Source organism: Vigna umbellata, chromosome 1, assembly GCF_029865625.1.
Source record: "Vigna umbellata cultivar VRB3 chromosome 1, Vumbellata_1.0, whole genome shotgun sequence".
Taxonomy (NCBI): domain Eukaryota; kingdom Viridiplantae; phylum Streptophyta; class Magnoliopsida; order Fabales; family Fabaceae; genus Vigna; species Vigna umbellata.
Window position 1 is genome coordinate 62948816 of NC_142165.1, and position 14560 is coordinate 62963375.

A 14560-nucleotide genomic window follows, 5' to 3' on the forward strand; every position below is an offset into this window, starting at 1 on the left:
TTAAAATCACCTTTCTACTTCCTAAAATTGACTCAAAATTGATGGTTTTGGAAGTGATTTTGTGCCTAAGCCATTCTGACACTTTGGTAATCATTTTAACAGTTTTAAATCATCAAAATACACTTGTTTGAATTCTAATTACGCATAAAACAGAACTGCAACTCAGATTCACTTGCAAGTTCCAAAAATGGCTCAAATATGATGGTTTGACATACTAAATTGCATACAGGTCATTCTAACTTCATATCAATGCTTCTAACAGCTTTAATACATCAATTTGGACTTGTTTAAACTTCCAAACATCACAGAATCATAGCAGAACGAAAAAGGACCTGTAATAACTCAATTTTTGAAAATGTTGATCAACCACAACACTAAATTTGAGGTTTAGGGAATTCTTTGCTTTTGACCACTTTCCTAGCACACTTTTGAATACCAACATGATAAACATTGCAGTTTAACAAAACACACAATCACAAAGCATGATAAACACTCAACTGACAATTAAATTCAAAGAAGTTGACCAAGGTGAAAAACTACAATTAAATTCTGAAATAGTGAAATGGTAAGGATTTTAGGAACCAAGCTATGCATATTGCATTCCAGTGCTTATTATGGTTGGATACACCTTGAGCAACCTTCAACAACACTAAAAGATGTTGTACAAAGCTTCGGAATCAAAGGAAAATAACTGAAACAGATTTAACAATTTGAAACCAGAATATAAATTCTACAACAGCATTAAAACAAAAATGAAATCAGAGTTGAAAACATTAGTAATAGCAGAAGATAGAAACTCACACAAACCGAACTAACCATAGTTGAACACATTAGTAATAATCAACAAGTGCACATGACTAAGACAAAACTGAAACTGAAAAAATAAAGCTACAAATGACACAAACAAAGAAGAATGAGAATGACAATTATAGCAGAAGATAGAAAGTAAGGAAAGAATTATGTATATTATGGAAAAGGTTGAACACAGATCCAGTTGAGACTTAATTTGATTCCTTGGCAACTGGTGGTTGAAAAAAGTGCAAGCTTTTTGGATGGGTGTTGTGATAGTCTTCTTCAAAGAGGCCATTTGGGGTGGAAGAGTGGGGAAGAAGGTCTAGAGGTTATAGATAAGATCAATATGCAACAAAGAGCACACAAGAGAGAAGAATGAGAGAGATAGAAGGCAAGATCTGTGTGTATGAATTTAATTGAGGTTACCATATTTATAGGGTGGGCTTCTACTTCCAAATAGGCTCATTAACATTCACTTCTATCATTGAGCTGGTGCAATCACGACATCTATATTGCAATAATGGGCAGTTCCTCTACTCACTCTTTCCTTATTTCAGATGTGGGACTATTATGGAAGCCAATTTCAGGGGGAAACAGTGAATAACTTTGACAGAAAGTTATTTTGGAAAGGTTGAATGGTAGGGTTACTTAACAAGTAACCTCTCCTACTATATGCTCATTGTGTAGTGTTATTCAGTTTTGTGAGTTATTTGAAGTTTAGGTTTAGGGAAAAAGGCTCATTCCCATCAAGGCTATAGTATTTTAGATAGATCAATCAACAACAAACTAAAACAGCATCAACTACAGTTTCTATGCTCAAAGTGCACAATTTATTTCCCATCAAGGCTATCATCAAAATAGACAACTCATACATGCTCAAATTGCAAACTTTACAATCCAAATTCAATTATGATTGGCTCTCAGTTCATAAGGCAATTAACAGAACACAATGAGCATGCCAAACATAACAGAATGAACTTTACCTACCTGTAAATGATAACTGTTGGACACTTGAGTGCAGCCCTTTTGCAACCAGCTTTAACCTACTGTGTTGGAACCTTCCACACCTTCTGTCACTCAGACCTTGTACAATAATGGACAAGTTACATTACCAAAATGTAACACCAACAAATAGTAATTATCAAACACCCTCTTACGAAGAATAAGGGCTCAACACATGCAGGTTCAATAAGAAACCTACTTACCTTGACGGCAGGGGAAGTAAGGCAACACAAAACCTCCACCGCAGGGATTGTCCACACCCTCCCTCCAACATAGCCTCCTCCACAGCGGCACAAAAGGCAGAAACTCAGCCTCTACCGTAGAATAGCCGTCAAAGAAAACCCCTAACCAAGATGACAGAAACGCACCACCCAACCTCTCGTAGCGACAGCACCAAACCAGCTCCAAGCCTCCCCTCACCACCACCAACCGAAGAAGGAAGCCAATGTTGATTGGGAGCAAAGGACAAACAATTTTCTCGGACTCAAATGGATTGGGGAATCAAGAAAGGGAGTAGTGTTCGAAGAAAGAAATTTCGGGTAAAGGGAGAAAGGAAGACTTGCGCGAAAACAATTTGGGACAATGGGAGAGGGAAATCCCAAATTCGCATTTCATTAAGTCGATGCTTATACCGACGGTCCTAAGCCTTCGGTATTTCCACTCAGCCATTATCGACGGTCACAATCCTTCGGTAATTACCACCTCACATGCCCTTCGGTAAAGCCTTCGGTAAATCCATATTACCGACGGTCCAAAAAGCCTTCGGTATTTATCCTTCGGTAATTACTAGATTTCTTGTAGTGAATTTTCTTGGGATATTCTTTGACTAGCAAAGCATATAGGGTGTTTAATAGAAGAACTTTGATAATTGAAGAATCAATGCACGTTGTCTTTGATGAAATTGTGGACCTTGAGGTGAATCCTCTTGAGTCAAATAAACCAATTGCAGGTGATGAGGATTATTTAAGGGAAGCTCTTGAAGAGATGCATCTAAATGAAAACAATCATAGAGAAACTCAAAATCAAGAAGTGGATCCTAAGATCTACAAACAACCTCGTGGCCTCTCCCTGAACAACATCATTGGAGACATTTCAAAAGGGGTAACTACTAGACACAATTTAAACAATTTTTGCTTAATAGTAGCTTTTGTGTCTCAGATAAAACCCAAGAATATAAAAGAAGCTCTTCAAGATGATAAGTGTTGTGTTGTTATGCAAGAAGAGATAAATCAATTTGAAAGGAATGACGTTTGGGAACTCATTCCTAGATCTTAAAATAGAATGGCTTAATCTTCAACACCAAGAGGGGGGGTGAATTTGTGAAATAAAAAAACAATGTTTTCTTTAAATCTTTTTCACAAAGTAGATGACTTTAAAAACTTTCTTGAAACACAAAGAAAAATATTTTTAAGTGCAATGGAAATAAAGTTGATTAAACGCAGTACAGAGTCGATTAAGTAAAAGTGTAGGATAGAAAAATCAAACACTGCTTTTTATACTGGTTCGGCCAAGCCTACATCCAGTGTCCTTCCTCACCAGGAATCAAATGCACTATAATGATCAAGGTTTTTACAACAAGGCTTTTACAGAGACCTCCACGTCAAAAATATAAAACACCTCTCTAACCCTCTAATCAAAATATAGGCATACAACACACAAAGACCAGCAGCAAGATGTCCCCTCTCCTACCGTCTTCAACCCTTTGAGAAACCCTCAAAGTCCATAACACAACACGTCCTCTTCCTGTAGTCACAATAGGGCAACAACACCAATCTTCACAAGATTGAATTCCTGATCACCAAAACAGACATCTTCAGTGCAGATTTGATCAGACAGTAAAAGCACACAATCCTTGCTCTTCAAGCTTTCTCCAAAGATGAAAACTACGGTCTTCTTTAAGAGTTCTTAGAGCTTTTCCCAAATCTGTAAGATAGCACTAATCTGAAAATTATCACACAATTCGTTAGATTCTCAAAACTTCTTATAGAATTGAAATTTGCGTCAATATATAGTTTTTCACAATTCTGATGCTCTTCATTCGACTTTGCCACGTATGAAGTCGAATACAGTCATGACAGTTATAACAGTTAGTAGTAGTCATAACAATTAATTGATTACGCAATTAATGCAGTTGTTTCATAATTAATGCTTAGTCAAACATATTAAAAAATATAGTCGTTAGACACTTTAAGACAAGCATTAACAGAATTTCAAAACATAACAAACTTAGTCGAATGGCTTGCGCACATAGTCGACTTTGTAACAGTTAAAAACATAGTTTTGAAAAACTTTCTCTTCAAAAATTCTCACAGCACACTTTAAAAAAGTTTGTGCAAAGCCACGAGTTTTAATCGACTTACTTCATAATGAAGTCGACTTAAAACTACTGTTTTGATACATAATTTAAGTTCAACTAAAGTGCATGTGGTTTTTCTTTTCCAAAACAATTTTCATGGAATCACAGGTTCAATATCACATATATAACATATTGAATTGCAATGATCAACACAACACAAACATGTTCTCATATAATCATAATCATGAAAGTAATGAACATGTAACACATAAACATATGTGTTATTAATTATGTGTTGTCATCATAAAAAACCAGAAGCTTTGAGATTGTCAGTTCAGCTAAACCAGTGCTCCCCTACCAACAATCTCAACAATCTCCTCCTTTTTTGATGATGCACAACCATGATTAATAAACAACCATGTTGTACACAAAAATACAGATTATCAAACAAACATTAATCCATATATCAGTATAATTCTCCCCCTTTGGGCATTAGAAAAAAAGGTATGCAAACAGGTATTGATATTCAGATAATCATTTATTTCAGAGATGCATCAGTAAATCATAAAGCAAACACAGATGCTCCCCCTGTCACAGATAATCACATAAGAAAGAATGTACTCTCCCCCTTCAGTATAAGCATGTGAAATATCTAAAAAATATGTAATGCTCCCCCTATCATTATGCATGTTTCATATTCAAAAGCCAGATGCACAATGCAGTATTCATAGAATATAACAGAGCATTTATTGACATTTTGCAGATTTGTATCAGTTAGAAAACATGTAAGCATATCAATGCAATATCAATACAAAATCTCAGTATAATCTCTCAAACATTTCAATCAATTATAAGACAAAGATATAGCAGATATAAAACAATCAACAGTATCTAATCAATGAAGAGATAACAGTATTCCAACTCATGGAATATTTTTAACCCCTGTTAACCACATTCGATTGTCCCAAATTCATAATCAACTTCATTGCTTTTTATTATAGTTGAATCTCCAGTATTGTTTATCCAAAAGCAATGTTCCTACAAAAACCTTTCAAGATCTTTTCCGGATCAAGCATTTTAGAATCATTGTAATACAGAATTGTTACAGTTATAATATGCATGTGAAAATGTATGAATGCAACAATAATCAGTAATACATTCAACTTCATACATAACACAATTGATTATAATCAGATTAAGTCACGATTATAGTACTAATTTATGACAAACAAAATATCTGATTTCATTAATATTTCAACCATGAGATACAACCAGAGAAAACAAAGTAAGATTGGCATATAAGCCAACACAAAACATAAAACACAACACAATTTAAACAAGATTAATTCTTAATTTTTCTTCTTATTTTTCTTCAAAAGGTTCCAAGAAGCATGTCACTGTTGCTATCTTCAGTAACATTCTCATCCTCTTCCATTCCATCACTATTATCAAGTGTACTCCCTTCCTCACCCGATTGATCTTCATCAGTATTGTTCAACTTAAGACGCTCTTTTATTTCCAAAACATCATTCCTGGTCTCTTGACACATTATCTTGAGAGACTTTATTTCTCTTAACTGAGTTCTTTCGAATTCAGAGTGTGCCCTGTATGGAATAGAGGACGATTGTCCTGCTTCATCACCATCTTCGGTAACTTCATCCCTGAACCTCCAGCCTTCTGGTGTATGTTGCATTCCCATCTTGTGTAGAGCAGTTTTGTTGATCAAGCTTGTTCGGTTGTAGGACTCACTTGATTCACCAATGCAGTCAACTCCGAAATAAATAAGGATCTTGGAAATGAACACACAGTACGACAACTTTGCTGATTCAAGACGGGTAACTTTCAGCATGTTATTAGAAATTGCAGCAGGCTAGTCTACTTGAATGTTTTCTTTGAAAGCCTTCAGCAGATATAAGTCTTCTGTAGTAGCCTGAGCATGATTGCTTCCTCTTGGCATTAAGATCCAGGAAATGACGAAGACTGTCAGTCTATCGTCCTTCTTCATACCACCAGTTTTGTAGTGAGAATAGTCTTGAATATCTTCAGGATTTCTCAAGCTATCCTGATATACAGAAAACTTGTGAAAACCATCCATACCAAGATGGCATCTTTCACCTTCCATTTTGAGTCCGGCTATCTCCGTCCAAACTTCTTCAGTAAGTTTGATATCAACTCCCTTGACTCTGGAGCACAATGTTCCTTCACTTATTCTCAAATTGTAGTAAAATACTCTGACAAGTTCAGGATACCATGGATCAGCCAATTCCACAAACTTCTTTACACCCTAACGTTTTAGACAGTTTTGGAACTGAAAACCTTCTTTTCTGAAGATGCTTATCTTCATAAATTTTTGTGTAGTAAGAGTCCTCATTTTCCAACAGTCAATGAATTTTGATTGAATGTCAACATCGCTCATCCACCCATCAAGCTGTGAAGGTCTTCTCATGTTCTTGATACCCACGGTTTTCACCCTTTTTCTCTAAGATGAGCTTGAAGCCATTTGTGGACAATGATAGCAAAAGCTTGTAGAGAACTTAGGAATAGAGGATTCGAATGCAGCAGAGAGAGTACATGACAGGTTATCTCGTTGTAGGTTTTGATAAGCCGAAAACAATTTGGAGGGAACGCAAAAAGATTCATTTTCGCACCAAAACAGACATTATCAATTTTCAAATTTTCAAAACTAAAGAAAGCACCTAACAGAGAATTTTAGTCGATTTTATTTCTACAAAAGTCGATTCCATGTTTCACTTAATATTCAAAATAGGGAAACACAACACAGAACATATTCGACTTAACAAATAATTGAATCGATTAAAAGTCAAGCAAACTCATTTTCAAAGAGAATGGTTACCCAATCAAGACATGCAACACACAATCATATAGCAAACAATCATATCAACAATTATGATCCATGATGCAGTAAAATAAACACTTTTGTTACCACTTGCAGAATCTCATTTTCATAATCCAGTTTCAACTTTGAGTTCTGCACTGCTCCATCTGTTACTACTTTCCTGCAAAACAATCATAAGGTTTTGATGTTGGTACCCATTTGAACTTGGGTTCGGTCTTGTTAGTAACAAAGGGTTGTTCCTTAGGAATCCACTTATATTTTCCCTTTGGAACACCAACATTCCCGTAATAACAATTTCTAACAGTGTGCCCTATGTTATTGCAGTAAAAACATGCATGTGTAACCGGTTTACTTATATCAACAAATTTCTTTGTGTTTGTCCTGTTGCTTTGAGCTTTGTAGCCAATGCCTTGTCTGAATACAGCTCTTCCAGATGCCTTCAGTACAACATCTAAATTGTCCCTGCCCTGTATGAATTTTGCTAACATGTAGGCCAAGTAATGAATCTTTTCAACCAATACAAGATAGTTATGGAATTCTTTTTCAACATGTTTTGACTCAGCATCACTCTTCTATGCAGACATTAATGCATCATTTAATTTCTTTTCCAGTCTTTCATTCTCCTCAACAAGATTGTTGATTCTGTGCTCCAAGTCTCTTCTTTCAGATATAAGTCGATTGACCTTATATTGCAATCACACAGCCTTTGCATGAACCTCTTGAAACGCATCATGCAGCATGTCATATTTGACTTTTACAGGTTCATTTTCAAATTCCTCATCACTATCATAATCATTGATTGCAGATCCAGCCATGAAGCAGTTGTTGGATTCTTCTTCAACATTGCAATCTTCATCACTTGAAGAATCTGAATCACTGTTTTCCCAAGCAATATATGCACTCTTTTGTTTCCTGCTTTTCTCTTGAACCAATATTCTCTTCCCTTTCTGCTTGACTTTCAAATCTAGACACTCAGGCTTGATATGTCCTTCTTTTCCACAATCATAGCATTGGATGGCAGTGGTTCTGGACTCTTTTCTTCCTCTTGAGAAACCTGCATTGTTAGTGGAAGAACTATTATTTTTCATAAAACAATTGAATTTTCTTACCACCATACTCATCAACTCTTTGTTATGCAGATCAGTCTCTGAGTCATATTCTGGTTTAGTAGTCTTTAAAGCTTTTCGCCTTGTGAATTTTTTTGATTCTCCTGTCATGTGTCTAGAGCATCCGTTGTCCAAATACCACATGGAGCTTTTTATTCCTTGCTTCAACCACTCTTTTGCCAGATCTGATTTTGCCAACATGATGAGATTAATTTCAGATACCTTCTCTCTATCATCATTCTGATTCTTGTGATCCTTCTTGATGAATTTCATAAATTTTTCAGCTTCAAGATCTACTCTTTCCAATTATAATTCCAAACCATCAACATAATTTTTCCCATTTCTCAAAGTACCTATTTCAAATGATTCATAAAAACCATTAGTGATTGATTTTGATTTTGCATTGCAAGTAACATGCATCAATTCAAAAGAAGATTCATTAGCCCTTCCTGTTTGAAAAATAGAAGCCATTTTTCAAGATCAGTCGATTTAACAGAAAATGTAATCGACTAGTTTTTCAAATATTTTATAAAAACAAGCTCTGGTGCCAATTGTTAAAATAGAATGGCTTAATTTTCAACACCAAGAAGGGGGGTGAATTGGTGAAATACAAAAACAATGTTTTCTTTAAATCTTTTTCGCAAAATAGATGACTTTAAAAACTTTCTTGAAACACAAAGAAAAATATTTTTAAGTGCAGAAGAAATAAAGTTGATTAAACGCAGTACATAGTCGATTAACTAAAAGTGTAGGGTTAGAAAAATCAAACACTGCTTTTTATACTGGTTCGGCCAAGCCTACATCCAGTGTCCTTCCTCACCAGGAAGTATATGCACTATAATGATCAAGGTTTTTACAACAAGGATTTTATAGAGACCTCCACGTCAAAAATATAAAACACCTCTCTAACCCTCTAATCAAAATATAGGCATACAACACACAAAGACGAGTAGCAAGATGTCCCCTCTCCTGTCGTCTTCAACACTTTGAGAAACCCCTCAAAGTCCAGAACGCATCACATCCTCTTCCTGTAGTCACAACAGGGCAACAACACCAATCTTCACAAGATTGAATTCTTGATCACCAAAACAGACACCTTCAGTGCATATTTGATCAAACAGTAAAAGCACACAATCCTTGCATTTCAAGCTTTATCCAAAGATGAAAACCACGTTCTTCTTTAAGAGTTCTTAGAGCTTTTCCCAAATCTTTAAGACAATAGTAATCTGAAAATTATCACACAATTCGTTAGATTCCCAAAACTTCTTACAGAATTCAAATTTGCGTTAATATATAGTTTTTCACAATTCTGACGCTCTTCAGTCGACTTTGCCACTAATGAAGTCAAATACAGTCCTGATAGTTATAATAGTTAGTAGCAGTCATGGAAATTAATTGATTGCGCAATTAATGCAATTATTTCACAATTAATGCTTTGTCAAAATATTTAAAAATATAGCCATTAGACACTTTAAGACAAGCATTAACAGAATTTCAAAACATAACAAACTTAGTCGAATGGCTTGCGCACATAGTCAACTTTGTAACAGTTAAAAACATAGTTTTGAAAAACTTTCTCTTCAAAAGTTCTCACAGCACACTTTGAAAAAGTTTGTGCAAAGCAACGAGTTTTAATCGACTTACTTCATAATGATGTCGACTTAAAACTGTTGTTTTGCTACACAATTTAAGTTCAACTAAAGTGCATGTGGTTTTTCTTTTCCAAAACAATTTTCATGCAATCACAGATTAAATCTCACATATATAACATAGTGAATTGCAATGATCAACACAACACAAACATGTTCACATATAGTCATAATCATGAAAGTAATGAACATGTAACAAATAAACACATGTGTTATTAATTATGTGTTGTCATCATCAAAAACTAGAAGCTCTGAGATTGTAGGTTCAGCTAAACCAATGCTCCCCCAATAAACAATCTCAACACTAGAAAAGAAGACTATCAAGTCATAGGGACAAAATGGGTTTTCAGAAACAAGATTGATGAAGATGGAAACATCACAAAGAAAAGAGCAAGGCTAGTTGCAAAGGGATACTGTCAAGAGGAAGGTATAGATTATGATGAGACCTATGCCCCAGTAGCCAGGTTAGAAGCAATTAGACTTTTACTTGCTTATGCATCATTGATGAAATTTAAACTATATAAAATGGATGTAAAAAGTGCATTTTTGAATGGTTTTATCATAGAGGAGGTATATGTTAGTCAACCTCCTCGATTTGAAGATTTCAAATTTCCTGATCATGTGTATAAACTGAAAAAGGCATTGTATGGCCTTAAACAGGCACCTAGGTCTTGGTATGAAAGACTTAGTACCTTCTTGATTGAAAATGATTTTTCTAGAGGAAAGGTTGATTCAACCTTATTCATTAAGAAAAGTACTAGTGAAACCTATCATTTTCTAGGATGTTCTTTGGTGTCTTAGCATTCAAAGAAACAAGCATGTGTAGCCTTATTTACCACAGAAGTAGAATACATTGTTGTTGGAAAATGTTGTGCCCAAATTCTTTGGATGAAACAACAATTGGAAGATTTTGATATCTTTCTTTATAACATCCCCTTAAAATGTGATAACACTAGTGCTATTAAGTTGACTAAGAACCCCATAATGCATTCTAGAACAAAACACATAGAAATGAGAAATCATTTCTTAAGAGACCACATCCAAAAACGTGATTGTACAATAGAATAAATTGACATAATGCATCAATTAGCTGATATTTTCACTAAGGAATTACCCAAGGATAGGTTTTATGATCTTAGACGAGATTTGGGAGTGTTAGATATGTCTTAGGATTAAGATTCATGTCAAATTTGTTTTTTATAAAAATTCGTGCAATAATCGATTATGAGAAGGCTATAATTGATTATCTTTGGTCTCTTCAAAAAGCTTTTGATTCGCATATAATTGATTACTGCATAGGCATAATCGATTATCTTTGAATGTTCTTCAAAATATGGGTTTACATGAACAAATAATTGATTATCTTCATTGATAATCAATTATCATCGTTTATCTAGAAAATAGTTTTGAACCCGTAATCAATATAATTAGTGAAAGTCGATTGCCAGTCGACGCTGGTTTGAAAAAATAGTCGTTACAGTGGTCAGAAACGGCTATAAACGGCCATAAACGACTAGTTTTTCAAATATCTTTATAAATACCTATCCGTAATCGATTAACAACACCTAGTTCCACCTAAACTCTGTCAGAATCAAGATTTATCAAGTTTCTCCTATCTTTTTCTCACTTCCCTTCTACAAAACCTAACGGCTGATTTTAGACACAAAATGCCTACACGTAGATGCACTGGTGGTGCATCTTCTTCCCGTCCTCGGGCTCCTCGACTTGCCACTCTTGAAGGACGGATCTCTGATCCGAAGAAACAAGTTGCATTCTCACATTTTTGGCAGGAGAGAAGAGCCATGGTTGTCAAGTATGTCCGCTTAGGGTACTACAGATTTATGGGTTCTAGTTTCCCAATCTGTTTGCAGCCAAAGGCCTAACCAATATTGTTGAGCAAAAGGGATGTATTTATCCTGGCCTCATTCTGGTGTTCTATTATAATCTCCATTATCATATTGGGGTTGTCACTACAAAAGTAAAAGGGGTACGCATCATTCTTGATGACGACATCTGGACCAATGTGGCTATGCTCACTCTTTGGGATGATGCAGTGAAAGTACATCTTGGAGTTCTACCGTTTAATCGTCTTCTTGCTTACCAATTGTTTTTGAGAAATCTTCAACAACAATCCAGCCACCGACAACTTTTGGTGGGAGGTTTCAAGGGATAAGAAAGAATAATCCATTACTTAATAGTTTGGATCCTATGTCCTCGTGCCAACAATCATGCTCAATGCTTTGAGTAAGATCTTCTCATTATCTATGGTCTTTTGAACCATGTCCACATTGATTGGCCTTTTATCATCACTAACATTATGCTAAAGGAACAGAAATTTCCAGCCTATCATCTTCCTTATGCTCTTTTGATATCTCGCATACTTGAATAAAATGGGTAAATATTGAAGGAGAACATACCCAATCTATTCAAGCCATATGTTCAGAGATTTGAGAAACGACTTTACATCAAATGGGCTTTGTAGCACGTGGAAATCTATTTCTCCATAAAGATGAAGAAAATCAAGAAGATGAAGATGATGATATACATGCTCACATGGTGGAACCGGTACGTGAAGCTGCTCCATCTGCAGCTGGTCCCTCGACCATTCCTTCCTCTTCATCATTTTCCATGGAAGAGTACTTTGCAAACCTCTCAAAGCAAATGGAAGATATGAGTTTAGCTCATCAAACAAATGCATCAAACTCATCATGACTATGTATGTGAGAGATTTGAGGATTTTGACACTAGGTTGGGCAACATTGAGAATCGCCTAAACCTTCAACCTCCTGACTCCAACCTCTCCTTTCTAAATCTTTATTGTAACTCTAGTTAAGATTTAAATTTTATGTTTTTCTTGTATTTCATGATGTATTTGCCTCTCTTTTCATGAAATTTCAATTTCATTCCATTCGAATTGCATCTTTTTTTTATAGGGCGCACCATTTGAGGGGAGTCTTTTCACTTGAACCTTTTTGTTTATGATCAAAAGGGGGAGAAAACTTTCTAACTAGAACTATAATTACTAACATGTTTATGTTGTCTGTAAGTCTAAATCTATGCAGGAAATTAGAAATGCTTTTAAGCAAGAGATTTTTATCATCATAAAAAAGGGGAAGATTGTTACCAATGAGGAGCATTGGTATCTTGAAGCTACTATTGAAGTTTTGATGATGTTAAAAGTTGAAGAATTGAAGACTTTGAGTCAATTGTGATGATGTAAAAGTACTTAGAAGTTTTTGTTTTTAGTGAAACCTTGAGTCAATAATTGATTATCAAGGGTGATAATCGATTATCACGAGCCAAATAGAAAGAGATTGCACGCATAAATAATCGATTATTACATAGGACAATCGATTATCACTTTTTGAAAACCCTATAACGGTTGCTAATAATCGATTATCACTTATGATAATCGATTATCACTGGCAGTTGGGAGAAGGTTTTCAGTTTCTGATCCCTGGGCTATATATACACTTCCTAAACCTCTTAGAGGTTAACAAAGCCATTTGAGAATACAGAAAAAGTCTGAGGAAGTTCTCAAGTGTTAGTGTGCTCAAATCAAGTCTTGTGAAAAGGGAAGCTTGCGCTTAGTAGGTCTAAGGTCGAAGCGGTTCTCTTCAAGTTGATTGAGCGGGTTCTTCCATTCATGTGTCGAAGGAAGGTGTTCTCTGTCTTTTATCATTTGTATTAATCTGTTTGTAATACTGAAACGATATTTTAGTGAAAAAGGTTAATCACTATGTATAGTAATTAACGATTGGACACAGAATCTTTTGATTCAGACCAGGATAAAATCATTTGTATTGATTTTCTTTAACTCTATAACTTTAGCATTTAAACTGTTTGATAAAAGTTCTTAAAGCAAATCATAATTTTTAAAAGAACCAATTCATTCGTCCCCTCTTGGTTTTTGACCGTTACACGCTCTTTAAAATACTTTCCGCTACGCGATACCAATCTCACATTGTGTGTTCTCGATTATGTTGATTGATAATCTTTGTTTGATATATGTTTATATGATTATGATTATCTGTTACTATTATTGGATAAGGGTTTGTATGGGCATGGAAATATATTTTTGGTAATATTTGGGATGGGTTTTCCCTATGAATATCTTATGTATGTTTTGTTGGGTTATCCCAATAGGGGGTTTGATGCTACGGGAGAACAAAGTTAGGATGCTTGGGGGTTTCCATGCAAATATATGTTGTAAGGGTGTGGTAATAATCATATGCAGTATAATTAGGTTTATTAGGGGTATAACATGTCAATGATTGGATTTGGATAATTCATGTGATATGATATATGTGTTTGAGTATGTTTACATGTATGTGATGCTTTAATGCATGTACGATGTGTTAAGTATGTTTTCACATGATCTAGAGTTGATGTATATATGTTTGAATGCTTGAACCATGCCCATGATGTGTATCGATTCGGCAATAATCGATTATCATTAGTTATAACCGATTATATGTGCATCGATGTTGAGTATAGTTGCGAGAATAATCAATTATCTGGGATGATAATTGAATATCCCTTTTTGTGTGATGTTTCTGGGTAAATTTCACTCAGATAATCGATTATCTTAAGTGATAATCGATTATCATAGTGCATTTTTGTGAAAAATGGCGAATTTGATGAAGAATGGACATAGACCAAGCCTGAGGAGTTGTGGAATGTGATGATAATCAGAGATTGAGGTTAGTGGTTATGGTTAGGGTCAGGTTTGACTTGTGGTTGAGAATGGAGCATGAATGAGTGTTCGGATGTACTTGAGTATGTGATTGATGAGCTTGAGAGTGAAGGATAAGTCTACTTGTTATACCTCGTAAATCCTAGTGCTATGTGCAGATAG